General features: G+C 39.8%; 1 long non-coding RNA gene across 2 annotated transcripts in view; it reads left to right on the plus strand.

Annotated features, from left to right (window-relative positions):
* LOC134878686 (uncharacterized) overlaps positions 1–12,514 on the plus strand; it is a 36,875-nt gene extending 24,361 nt beyond the window's left edge. For both annotated transcript variants that reach the window (XR_010167706.1, XR_010167707.1), the window contains 2 exons: positions 11,534–11,642; positions 11,998–12,514. This is a non-coding gene — a long non-coding RNA (uncharacterized LOC134878686). The remainder of the gene's footprint in view (positions 1–11,533; positions 11,643–11,997) is intronic.
* The last annotated feature ends 284 nt before the right edge of the window (positions 12,515–12,798 follow it).

Below are 12,798 nucleotides of genomic sequence, written 5' to 3' on the forward strand. Positions count from 1 at the left end.
GTCCCATTTCCTTCTTCTCCAAAGAAAAATATTCCAGATGTAAATGATATCTTTTAATACACTAAAGTTATAAAAGATACAACAGTTAGTATCACTGTATTTATTATTTATGTATTAAACCCACCAGAATCTCAACAGAGCTTTAAGTACTTCACAGGAAATTCAGGTTTTTGTCACATATTTCCATTAATCAAGTGTAGACTCCATAATTTAAGGTAGATTAATGCCTTTGAATTCATTGAATATGCAGGTTTTCTCATTTAAAGACGTTTTTAATACACTGATTCACTTTCTTGCTGAGTCAGGTAAACGATTGTTAGCATTCTCGTGTCTTTATAGCTAATATAAGGCTACATGCAGTGGTTTCAAGGTTCAAAGGTTTTATTGGTCATATGCACAGCATATACAACGTATATGTTGGCAATGAAAATCTTATATCCCATGCTCCTCCAACAACTCAACATACATGGTGCCAATAAGATAAATAAAATAGTGCAAAAAGAGAGAAAAATATTTACAATAACAACAATAAAGATTTAAGGATGTGAAATATATACATATGTGGAATACATTGAAAGTATTTAAACACTTTACACTGTTGTATGAGGAGGTATGGACAGATGCATATATTATGTATAACAGATGTATATGGCAGATATGTATAATATATAGATATGTGTACTATAAACAGATATGTATGGCAAATGTGTATAATATATATATATATATATATGTATGTGTGTACTATAAAAAGATGTGAGTAGACATTCACACAGCTCAGGAGTTCAGTAGTCTTATAGCCTTTGGTATAAAACTGTCCCTGAGTCTGGTAGTCTTGGTCCGGATGCTGCGGTACCGTCTGCCAGACGGCAGCAGACAGAACAGATTGTTGCTGGGGTGATGGGGGTCCTGTTAATATCCTACCGGCCTTCTTCCTACACCGCTGGGTGTAGAGGTCCTCCATGGATGGCAGCTCCGTCCTGGTGATGTGCTGAGCAGTTTTCACCACCCTCTGTAGAGTCTTACGGTTGAGGGCGGTGCAACTGCCATACCAGGTGGTGATGCAGCCAGTCAGGATACTCTCGATGGTGCACCTGTAGAAGTTGCAGAGTATCCTAGAGTCCATGTTGAACTTCCGCAGCCTGCGGAGGAAGAAGAGCCGCTGTCGAGCCGTCTTGGATATGACCCTGGTGTGATGTGTCCATGTCAGGTCCTCACTGATGTTTACCCCGTCCGTTAGCTTAGGTAGGCAGTAGCACAAGACCGGAAACGGCTTTTAAAGGACTTATAAATTAACAAAACCCACTTACCAGACCAGTAAAGATCACTCATTACCACTGCTGTGTGTCTGGAAACATCACAGAAAAAAAAAAAACTTGTGGAAGTTACTTCACCGTATCAAGAAATAGTTTGTTACAACTCCCTTAGTTTTACACTTCGGTTATTGAACAGATTAAAGACATAAAATCATAACTATTTAACTTTTCATTTGATGGTGAAGGCGGGCTTTTCGTCCCTGCTTCCAGACTTTATGCTAAGCTAAGCTATGCTAATCAGGTGAGAAATGTAGCTTCGTATAGCTATGCCACAGACATCAGTGGTAGCAATTTTCTCCTCAATGTGCTCGAGAGAGCCGTTTCTGTAAGCATATATACAATTATTCAAAACAAAATTCATTTAGTGAGACCTCGAGGCGTGCATTAAGACAAATTATGCTCATACAAAATGCTTTTGCATTTTCCAAGATAAATTAAGAAAACATACCTCCAGCCAGATTACATTTTTACATTTAGTACTACGAGATGTTAATCCCGATGGCAAATGAGCCCAAAGACTGAAGCTGTGTGTCTCTCTCTCTCTCTCTCTCTCTCTCTCTCTCTCTCTCTCTCTCTCTCTCTCTCTCTCTCTCTCTCTCTCTCTCTCTCTCTCTCTCTCTCTCTCTCTCTCTCTCTCTCTCTCTTGGAATAATACATTTTTAACAGACAGTTTATGTTGCAGGAAATTGTACTTGCAGTTTGGGGCCAGACAGAAAGACCATAAGACAAATTAAAACCACAAGAAATACATGAAAGCACAGTATGTGATGGCACCACACACACACGGTCTCACACACCTGTCATATAGCTGTGTTTACCCACAGCAGGATCTCCCTGAAGGAGTGTTTTTCCTGGTAATTGGACCTGACCATCAGTTGCCCTGCGGTCCTGTGTGTGTGTGTGTGTGTGTGTGTGTGTGTGTGTGTTCATGACACTTTCTGTGTCTGCTGTTTGGTTGCTTTCTCTCACATTAAATGACTCGCACACATTTGATGAGTTCATCTTATTAACTCATTTAAATTCATCTTATGTGCATAAGCATGTGGTCTTTCGTATCTCGCACTGCTGCACTTCCTTCTCCTATAAAGCAAATAAGAACAAGAAGTCTATTGTAAAAAAAATGTTTCTTGATCATTTTATATCTAAAGGACGTCTAGGGATAAATAAAGTATTTATGCTGAGGAGTTAGAGTTGTGCTTAATCTACTAATGGCTCGATATCATTTGTTGTTATAAATGTAAAGTTAATGTGTTTTATAGCATATCAAAAACTCAGACACTCAAAGTGCAATATTTGAGAAGTTACTGCCACAAACTTGACATACTTCACTTTCAAATTGCCTAATCTTGAGTATCTGAAGCAGAAAGTCTATCCTCTCGGGCGCTCCGAGTTAAGAGCGAGTGCCAGGAACTATTTCCTCTCAGGATCTTACTCTGGCCTGTCCGGAAACTTCTCTTCACGCCCCTCCTCCTCTGACTCATCCTCTTTTCGCTGACCAGAAGTTATCCCACAGTCCCACTTCTGTCGCAACAGTCATTCTGACACTTGGCACCCGCCTGTCGCTCCCTCATCTCCCCTTCTTATTCCCTCTCTTTCCTCCCCCTCTGTTCTCTATCCCACTTTCCTGTAGCATATGTTGTAAAGACATATTCATCTGCTCAACTCCTTCTTCCTCGCTCTGTCTAAAATGTCTTTTTTCAACCTGATCACCTTTTTACATATTTTAAACTTAACATTACATTTTTTTTACGAGCAAATGAGCTGAGTGATGTGGGAAATCTATTTCGACGGATCCTGTTCAACACCAAGTCCAAGTCCTCCTGGTGTTAGTTCCACAAACTGGAATATGTGAGGCTTATGAAAAAAAGACCATTAACAAATGTTCAACATAATATGGCTCTTGTGAAATGACTTTTCGCTCCCACACTAAAACCATGAACTAAAAAGACAACAGAGTTTGTGTTAACTGACAAAATGAAATGTACTAAATTAGTTTCCTTAAACACAAACTGTGGATTGACATTATTGTCTCACAATGCATTACAAAAAGGAAAAGGAAAGGCTTCTAATGGGTGCAATTAAGTACAAATGTAATGTTAAAAAGGAATGTAAAGGTACAAATTAAATAGAAAAAGGAACAGAGTGTTAAAAATGACAGGGTCTTCTATATATACATCGTAAATTGTATAAGTTTCGATTTCCTTTTTACTATTACATGTAATAGTTACCTAATATCAGATAGAATCAACTTGTTTCACTCAAAATGCAAAATGTCCCTCTCTCTATGAAAATGAGGCTCATTGCAAAAACACTCCAATCCACAGAGATCAGAGCTTATCGCCACACACAGTGACGGGGGTACCACCAGTGTCTTCAGAGAGTTGGTGGTAAATGAAGCACTGATATCAAATCCCAAATATGTTCTCTAGCTTTGCGCAGGGCCTTTGCATACTCTGAAAAGGCTTGGTGATATTCTTCTGCATGGATAATTGCAGTTACATGCAAATACAAGAAAGGCACATTATTACAATTTAAGAGAGCAGATGGCTTTTGCAATTGCAATCCATTCTGTGAAATTGCCCACCAGTGTTGGATCTCATCATCTCAATAGCCATAGATTTGGAAAACAAGGGACATAAATCCTTAACTCCCCTTGATCGCTTGATGGTCTTTTGGCCACAAAAAGTAAATGCAGCAGTCCGCTTTTATATTTACTGAGGCCGCATGCAGCGACTGTGAGACAGACTGATCCTAAACACCAGTTTCCTCCCTTTTTTCTCCCCCCAAGAGTTTATTCAAGGTGTATTACCAATCACGTTTAATCAGTTTCAACTCAACTAATGTTTCTTTGTTTCTCTTTAGTATTGTATTGTATTGTCAGGTGTAGTTTGCCTCTTTGCAGTTCCCAACTTTAAATCAATTCAATACCGTAAGTGAACTAAAGCCACATTTCCTTTGAATACTGGTATGTCTGTTCCACTATGGTGTCTAAAACCCCTAAAGTGCGTACGATTTATTCTCTTTACAATAAATGATGACTTTATTATCTCAACAGTTTTTATTCTTCACTTTTAATAGAGATAAGAGTGTGCTTGTAAACCAGCTTTTATTGATGTTATGATATTTATAGCATTTTTCTTCAAAACCTTTTAGAATAAAACTATTGAGAGTTGTTGTACACTGCCTGGCCAAAAAAAAGGTCACACACTCTAATATTCGTTGGACCGCCTTTAGCTTTGATTACGGCACGCATTCGCTGTGGCATCGTTTCCACGAGCTTCTGCAATGTCACAACGTTTAGGTTTCAAGGTTTCAAGGTTTCAAGGTTTTATTTGTCATATGCACAGCAGATACAGCGTATATGTTGGCAATGAAAATCTTATGTCGCGTGCTCCTCCAACAACTCAACATACATGGTGCAAAAGATAAATAAAATAGTGAAAAAGAGAGAAGAATATTTACAATATCAACAATACAGATTTGAGGATGTGAAATATATACATATGTGGAATACATTGAAAGTATTTAAATACTTTACACTGTTGAATGAGGAGGTATGGACAGATGCATATATTATGTATAAACGATGTATATGGCAGATATGTATAATATATAGATATGTGTACTATAAACAGATATGTATGGCAGATGTGTGTAATATATATATATATATATATATATATATATATATATATATATATGTATGTGTGTACTATAAACAGATGTGAGTAGACATTCACACAGCTCAGGAGTTCAGTAGTCTTATAGCCTGTGGTATAAAACTGTCTCTGAGTCTGGTGGTCTTGGTCCGGATGCTGCGGTACCGTCTGCCAGACGGCAGCAGACAGAACAGATTGTTGCTGGGGTGATGGGGGTCCTTTAATATCCTGTCTTGCATTCATTTTTCGCCAAGATCTCGTATTGATGACGGGAGATTCGGACCACTGCGCAAAGTCTTCTCCAGCACATTCCAAAGATTCTCAATCGGGTTCAGGTCTGGACTCTGTGGTGGCCAATCCATGTGTGAAAATGATGTCTCATGCTCCCTGAACCACTCTTTCACAATTTGAGCCCGATGGATCCTGGCATTGTCCTCTTGGAACATGCCCGTGCCATCAGGGAAGAAAAAGTCCATTGATGGAATAACCTGGTCCTTCAGTATATTCAGGTAGTCAGCTGACCTCATTCTTTGGGCACATAACGTTGCTGAACCTAGACCAGACCAACTGCAGCAACCCCAGATCATAGCACTGCCCCCACAGGCTTGTGACCTTCTTTTTGGCCGGGCAGTGTATATTTAAGGGAAAGTTAGGTTTCATCGTGAGGATGGATTCTGAGAAAGTAATTATTAAAATCTCAAGTTTCTTATAAATTAGGTTTTTCCAACTATAATTACAAACCCAGAGTCAAAGAGGCACTCTTTATATTTCAGGAATGTTTGTTGTATCACACACCCAAAGTAATGGTATCCGTCTAAAGACATTTTCGTTCTGTTCAATGTCCCATCTGAAATGACTAACTGTGTTTGGGTTAACTCTGGGGTGATTTTTGCTGCCATCTGCATAGACGTCTGTTGTTTCGCAGAATTAGCGACTGACGCAGCCACTGGATTACAACGACTGCGCCACCACCAGCAGCATTGTGTAGAATAGATTATAAGATTAATGATCTTCGGGGAAACAATGGGCTGTTGCAGCAAATTTAATTCAAGGAGGGAAAATAACAATGGTGTATACAAATATCCACAACTGGAAGATACAGTGTAGTTTATCAGGAACATCTGGCAAACATTCAGTCTGATAGAACAACAGCATTATTAACAGGACATATGTAATGTGGAATTGCTTGGAACAGATTTCTGCTTCATTGTGTTCATACTCAATGTTTAATGAACAACTTAATCAGGCGTTACCGATATAGTTGCTGGCCACAATCTCATTGATGAAACAGTAGTCAACTTTGTTCTATCACTCATTTTAATAGGTCATGCCTGCCCATCCACATAAAACAGGCTTCTACACTGTCCGTTTTTAAATTGCTTCTTAAAACCCACCTCTGCTCCTTAGCGTTCTGCACTTTTAAAATGGTATATTGATTTCACGATATTGTTGTTGTTTTTATTCTTGAATATTTTGCGTTCTTACCTTGTTTGTATTTCTCTGTTCTTTGGTCGGGAGGTTTTAGAGTTCTTTATAATTAAAGTTGGATTAGATTGGTAGTCTTGCATACAAAAAAAAAGGTAATATTAGAAAACATAAATTACAAAACAGCAAAAAAAAGGATGATATTAATGAATGGACATACAGTAAAGGCCACACAAGCTGTTGGCCTTTTCAGTCTTAATTTGAGTTTGTATCTTACTTTTTACCTCTGTTGAGCGTCTTTGAGCACCTGATGAAGCGCTTGATGAATAAAATGCATTGTGATTATCAGTTTGTTGAAGACTTTCGTAGGTATTCAAAGAAGTCATACCTTTTTTCTTCCAAGGTAAAGATAGTCACAACTTATTCCAAACCCAGGGTTAAAGAAAGAGAAAGCAGTGTTCCCAAGCTCAAAGTGAGCCATAGAGACATTAAGAAGACTTCTTTGTGTAGACCTAGTGCTGTAGTCACTGTTATAAAAGGGTATATTTAGTAACAGGATAAGGTTGCCCAATTGAAATCAAATCACCATATTTAAAACAGATACTTGCATAGTTTTTTTTCTACCCTCAAAAGGGAATATTTTTTGGCCTTAGCTTTTTCGGGAGATTATCAATAAACGCTTAACTAGGAAACACCTTATCAAACACTAAGATGAAACCTCCTTGTCTTCTGTCATTACCTTCATCCAAAGAAACGTATGGTATCCCAATTGCATATTGAATAAATGCTGTGCACCTTTATTGGTAACAGGGTCCCAGTTGGAAGCACTCTCACGTTGTGTTGTTTAATTCTGAGCCGTGGATTTGTTACTGTAAATGGTAGAAACTGTGAGGTCTGACGGGTCGTTGTCTCGTAGCAGAAGCATCTTTTGAAGTGTAAAGATTCCAACCAGCTGACACCCGTGCAGCGAGCTTCGTGAAGTTCTCCTCACTGCGTCAACAGCTCCCCCTCCTCCTCATCCAACATGTCCTCTCCGCCCCTTCCCCCTCCCCACCTCCACCCAGCCTGTCTAGGAATCCGCTTTGATCAGTCGTATGACAGCAGCTGCACTATGCGCCATCCCAGAAGCCCATACATCAACTGACAAGTGCTCCTTCTCTACACACACATTGGTAGATCTCATAGGAATGCTTCATGTTTAAGGGAGAGCAGCCTGTTGGTCAGTTAACAGCATAAACAAAGGGACCATCAATTACAGTGAAGTACATACAAAATAAATGGAAAGCTTGTGACAGACATTCATTGGCCTAATGTTGAAGATCTGCGACGTCAGGACGATTTACGACCTGTTTATCTTCATCCACTTCTTGCTTACATTTACCCAATCACTCTGCAACTCACCGGGCGGCTGTCGCACAGGTGGTCCAGCCCGTTTCTCATTAGTACTTATAGGTTGGTGGTTTGAAACGTCCGTGAGCAAGACGCTAAACACCAGTTATGTGTTTTCTGCTCTGAGGTTAAAAGGGTCATATGTAGGCCGTACAAGTGTGGAAGTAGGGTAAGATATTTAGACAAATTTGAAATATCATCGTTTTTTCACCAAGATTGTTGACTTTTGATACAATGACATCATTATTTTGTTACAACTTGATGGGAAAGGGCAAATAAAAGAACAGCTTTTCAGTCAGTAGAGTTCAGAAGCTTGACTATAGTCTTTAAAATCAGGAAAAAACAACACTTGCCATAAGGATATCCAAAATCTAAGATGAACTTAAGCCTTATTTATTGCTTAGACCTATGGCAAACAAGTAAGGTGTTCATCCTTACAGCCTCCTTTCAATTTAAGTTGAATGCAGGCACAAATATGTATCATAATCATAATCAGTAACTCTGTGTGAGTTGACATTATCTACGAATTAAAACAGGGTTATCGTAACCAAATAAACGTCAAAAGTTAAAAAGGATTGTCAGGAAATTCCTGTAGACAGCATGCACTGTCATGTCCATACATCAGCTCCATTTTCTGTAAATCGTATCAAGTATTCCCTTAAAATAAACATCAAATCTCAAGATAAAATCATAACCCCAGATTACAGCGTCCAAGCCATCAGTTCTGATAAGCAGCCCTCTGATTGGTTAGCTGTATGGGAACGTGATTACCATTGGGTTATGTGTAGGTCAAATGACTAAGCACTGCCAACCTGTGTGTGTGTGTGTGTGTGTGTGTGTGTGTGTGTGTGTGTGTGTGTGTGTGTGTGATCAGTATCAGCATCAGCAGGTCGCTCTCCTGCCAGGGTTGTATTCAGATTAGATCACACCACTGGACAGTAATCCTTATTTGATGAACATGTGTTTTAATCCCACATGTACTACTCCACACACACACGCTGTATACAACATGTTGAAAGACCTACCACTTGGATAAAAAAGGAAGAAGAAAAACTGACCCAGGCTTTCTCTCGAAGACATGGAGGAAGGGGGGAATGGAGAGAAACTGATAGAGCGGGAGTTGCCAATGGGAGACTGAGAGATGTACATGTAGGGGGGGGATTAACCATGAGAAGCTGGCAGGACGAGGACCTTTTGGCCTCACACACTCCGTTTCTATCACAAACACGCACACACACTTACAGTCCAGGAAACGGATTAGCGAGTGTGGTTGTGTAGAGGCAGATCGGATGAAATGGTGATTCACCGTTTCTGTACAAGGAGGTGTGTGTGTGTGTGTGTGTGTGTGTGTGTGTGTGTGTGTGTGTGTGTGTGTGTGTGTGTGTGTGTGTGTGTGTGTGTGTGTGTGTGTGTGTGTGTGTGTGTGTGTGTGTGTGTGTGTGTGTGTGTGTGTGTGTGTGTGTGTGTGTGTGTGTGTGTGTGTGTGTGTGTGTGTGTGTGTGTGTGTGAGACTGTCTCATTAGCGAGAGCAGCGAGGCCAGCTCCATGAAGCCGATGCTGCCACAGACCTCGTTATGAATCCTCTCCTCTAACTTCATGATCCTGGGTATACACTCGCACAGATGCTTTAGGTTGTAACAGAGGGATGATTCTTGCCACTTAGACCCAATAAGCCATATTATCTGGTCCCCCACATGTGTATTTGTGTTTTGTTGCGTGGGTGTGTGTGTGTGTGTGTTATCGTGACAGAAAGGCGGATGATGAAACTAAGCTGAAAGTCTGGTGAAGACGGAGCAGAAAGACGAGAGGCAGCATTTCCTGTTAGAACACTGCGGTTTGCAACTTCTAGCTCAGTATTGATTTTTAATTGCCATCCATTATGTGGTTGATTACATAAAGTCCACTTTACTTTAGTTTCAAATGTCTACAAAGTGGTATTAGATTCATTCCGCCTTTATGGATTTGTTTGTCTTCTCTCTGTAACTTAGAAGAGAAGCGTATGCAAGATGAATCGAGGGATCGGCGGACTTCAAATCAAAGACCAAGTTTAATATGTCAATTTAGAACAGTTTCCCTCTCTAGTTTCTCTCTAGCAAAACATTTTTCATTAAAGTCCTGCTTAGGGCTGGGTTTGATTTTGCCTTAAATGGTCATAACAGTTAAGACTTCACCAACACTCTTTGAAAGTCTTCGATATATTGTGTTTTTAAAAGCTTGAATACATTTGATCTCCTGCTATTAACATCTGTTTTATTTAGTTTTTCATAAGGTTTAACCCGCAAGAGTTAAACCTTATGCTTGTTTTGCTTGAAATTTCTGCTCTGTAACAGATAAGCATTTACCAATGTTTTTTTTTTTAATTCTCAAAAGCTAATGACAGTTTCTGATTGTCTAACTATTGACATCATGACCATGTTTTGGAACTATGGTTCTATAAGGTTAATTAATGCATTTTGGATTCAGATTTTGACACACACATCATCCAGTACCAGTAACATTTACATTGTTTTAGTTTAAAGCGAAGTTTGAAAAACACAGTCAGTTGTTATAAAACAGAAATATTATAGGGAGCTTATTAAAGTGACATCCTGGACGCATCGCTCCTTCTGCCAATTATATTATGATTTGACATTTCAGGTTGTAGCTGATCACCTGCAGGTTAACGTGTGAAAGGTGGCCAAACAGACGGACACAGCAGTAGATTACATCTGCTAAATGACAGCCTCAGCTGCCAGGAGTAGACTTACTAGATGCTCGGGGCTAGATGATTAATGAATGAGAACAACTTTTGAGTATGTACATGTTAGAAAGAGAGTTGTATCCCCTGTAGAAGAGTGGCGCAGGAATGAGTCCTAAACCCTGAAGTGAGGTAACACTTTTGGGTCAATGTCAAAGATTTCTGGTTACATTTTTTTTTTTTCTCTGACATTAAACACATCATACGTAAGGTTTTTTGTTGCTGACGTGACTTCATGTGACCGTATTCGAATTTGTTGCGGATGCTTTTTCCATTCAGGGAGTTGCATTTACGCTTCAGTTATTATCAAAGTGGTTTTAATATGTGGAGATTATCCCGTTGAGCAAAAATTGGAAAAGTCCCATTGCTTTTTGTTGACGGAGTCCTTGCGATGCTAAATTCCTGTTCAGGTTTATGTTGGGTATCAGTAGAGGGGCGGGGGGGGGTGGGGGGGGTGAAATAAACCAGGAAAATGTATTATTTCTGTGAATCTGAGACATGAGGCTGGTGACAGACAAGTCACACAATCAAACACACACACACACACACACAAACGTACATGCTGGCTGGTGGCACTGACTGGTCCAGATGGTAGGAAAGCAGGCGGACTTAGCGGATAATGTGAGGGAGCTGATGGGAAGAGGGGGGGGGGGGGGTCTAGGGTTAAATCTTTCTGATTGGAATCCACAGCTGCACCAACGCACACACACACAAATGCACATGCATAGCGTTACACAGCTGAGTATGTGAAGATTGCACAGAAGTTTCTGGAAGTGTAGTGAGACTTGACAGAGTTGTGTGACTCAGCAGTGGGAGTCTGCTTCCTCCCGTCCGTCTGTCTGCTCTTTTTATTTCTAACCTCTGTGTCACTTCTATTTCCTCCTCTTTGTCCCCATTTCATCACCTCACCTTCATTATTGCGTCTCTGTTCAGCTCGCACTCACCTGCAACACCACACTCTTATTCTTTTGCCGACTTTGTCTCATTTTGTGTCTACCTCTCTGCAGGAGCTCCTAATGTGACAGACTGTGCAGACTCTCCTCACAACAGTTTCTGACACACTCAATGGAGTGGAAAGTCGAGCAGAAACACAGTGATGCGTTTGAAAGACAGATGGTAAGTAAGTAAAGGTACACCCACCTCAAGCATTTTACCTGCACATTTCTACAGGTTGTATGATGTGGTTTAATCACCAATTCAAGCTGTATGGTATACATTTATGGTATGAACATTAGAAACATGTTGCAGATATGTAATTTCTCCTTTTGCTAACCGCAGACAGAAGGTCATACTTTGCATTATCCATTACAGTTGCACATTAATACTTCCTTCTGAAGTGCATCCTGATTGCTTTTTGATGAAATTATTGTTGTTTAATTGGTTTTGTGTAAATGTATGACCCTGTATTTGTGGTATTGTGGACTGCATGTAACTAAATATTACTACACACTCAACTATACAACGAAAACAGGGAGAAGTGCAACCCGACAACCGTCCAGAAGACTGTTGATGTCCGATAAACGAAGGAACAAAAAGGAGATAATAGAAATAAAATCAAATAAAACGTTAGGCCTGTTTGACATTTTGTATTGACCAATGCCCACGATTGGCTGGCCCTTAGTGTATGTTGGGTTGCTCTTTTTGATGTACAATATAGACTTGTACATCCAAAGAGCAAAAGCCATTTTTGCAACAGGTTGTTATCTGGACGCCTTCACACGGTGGTTTTATTTCATGCTAACGTCAAAATACTTTTATGGAAATATCCCATTGTTGCATTATTGTTTTGAATCCTAATTATTTCCCCATATTTTACTGTATGTGGTGAAGACGACCCCTCATTTCTTAATGAGTGTTGTCTAATTGAAATGGCGTCATTTCTGTTATATAATCCTATTGTTGCTGATGTCAGACAGGGAGGTTTGTACTTGAAGTTGTGGGTGATAGAATACCTTTTTATTTTTCTATTTAGCTTCATGACACCCAATTTCCCCAGGGGATTAATAAAATATTCTGATTCTGAAATGTCATATTTGTGTAAAGTCTTAAATTGACAGTGCGTTTTACATACAGCCATTGGGGGGACTGTTGCTTTCCTTGTGATTGTCCACATATACGTGTTAATGTAATGTAACGCAGACGGCTGCCAGATGCTGTTGTACAGTAACACATCCTAATCCAGATGTTACTTTCATTACTGCTGCCATGACACATCATTATCGCTCTTTCAACGTGTGTGTGTGTGTGTGTGTGTGTGTGTGTGTGTGTGTGT

Source organism: Eleginops maclovinus, chromosome 16 (genome assembly GCF_036324505.1).
Source record: "Eleginops maclovinus isolate JMC-PN-2008 ecotype Puerto Natales chromosome 16, JC_Emac_rtc_rv5, whole genome shotgun sequence".
NCBI classification, from domain to species: Eukaryota; Metazoa; Chordata; class Actinopteri; order Perciformes; family Eleginopidae; genus Eleginops; species Eleginops maclovinus.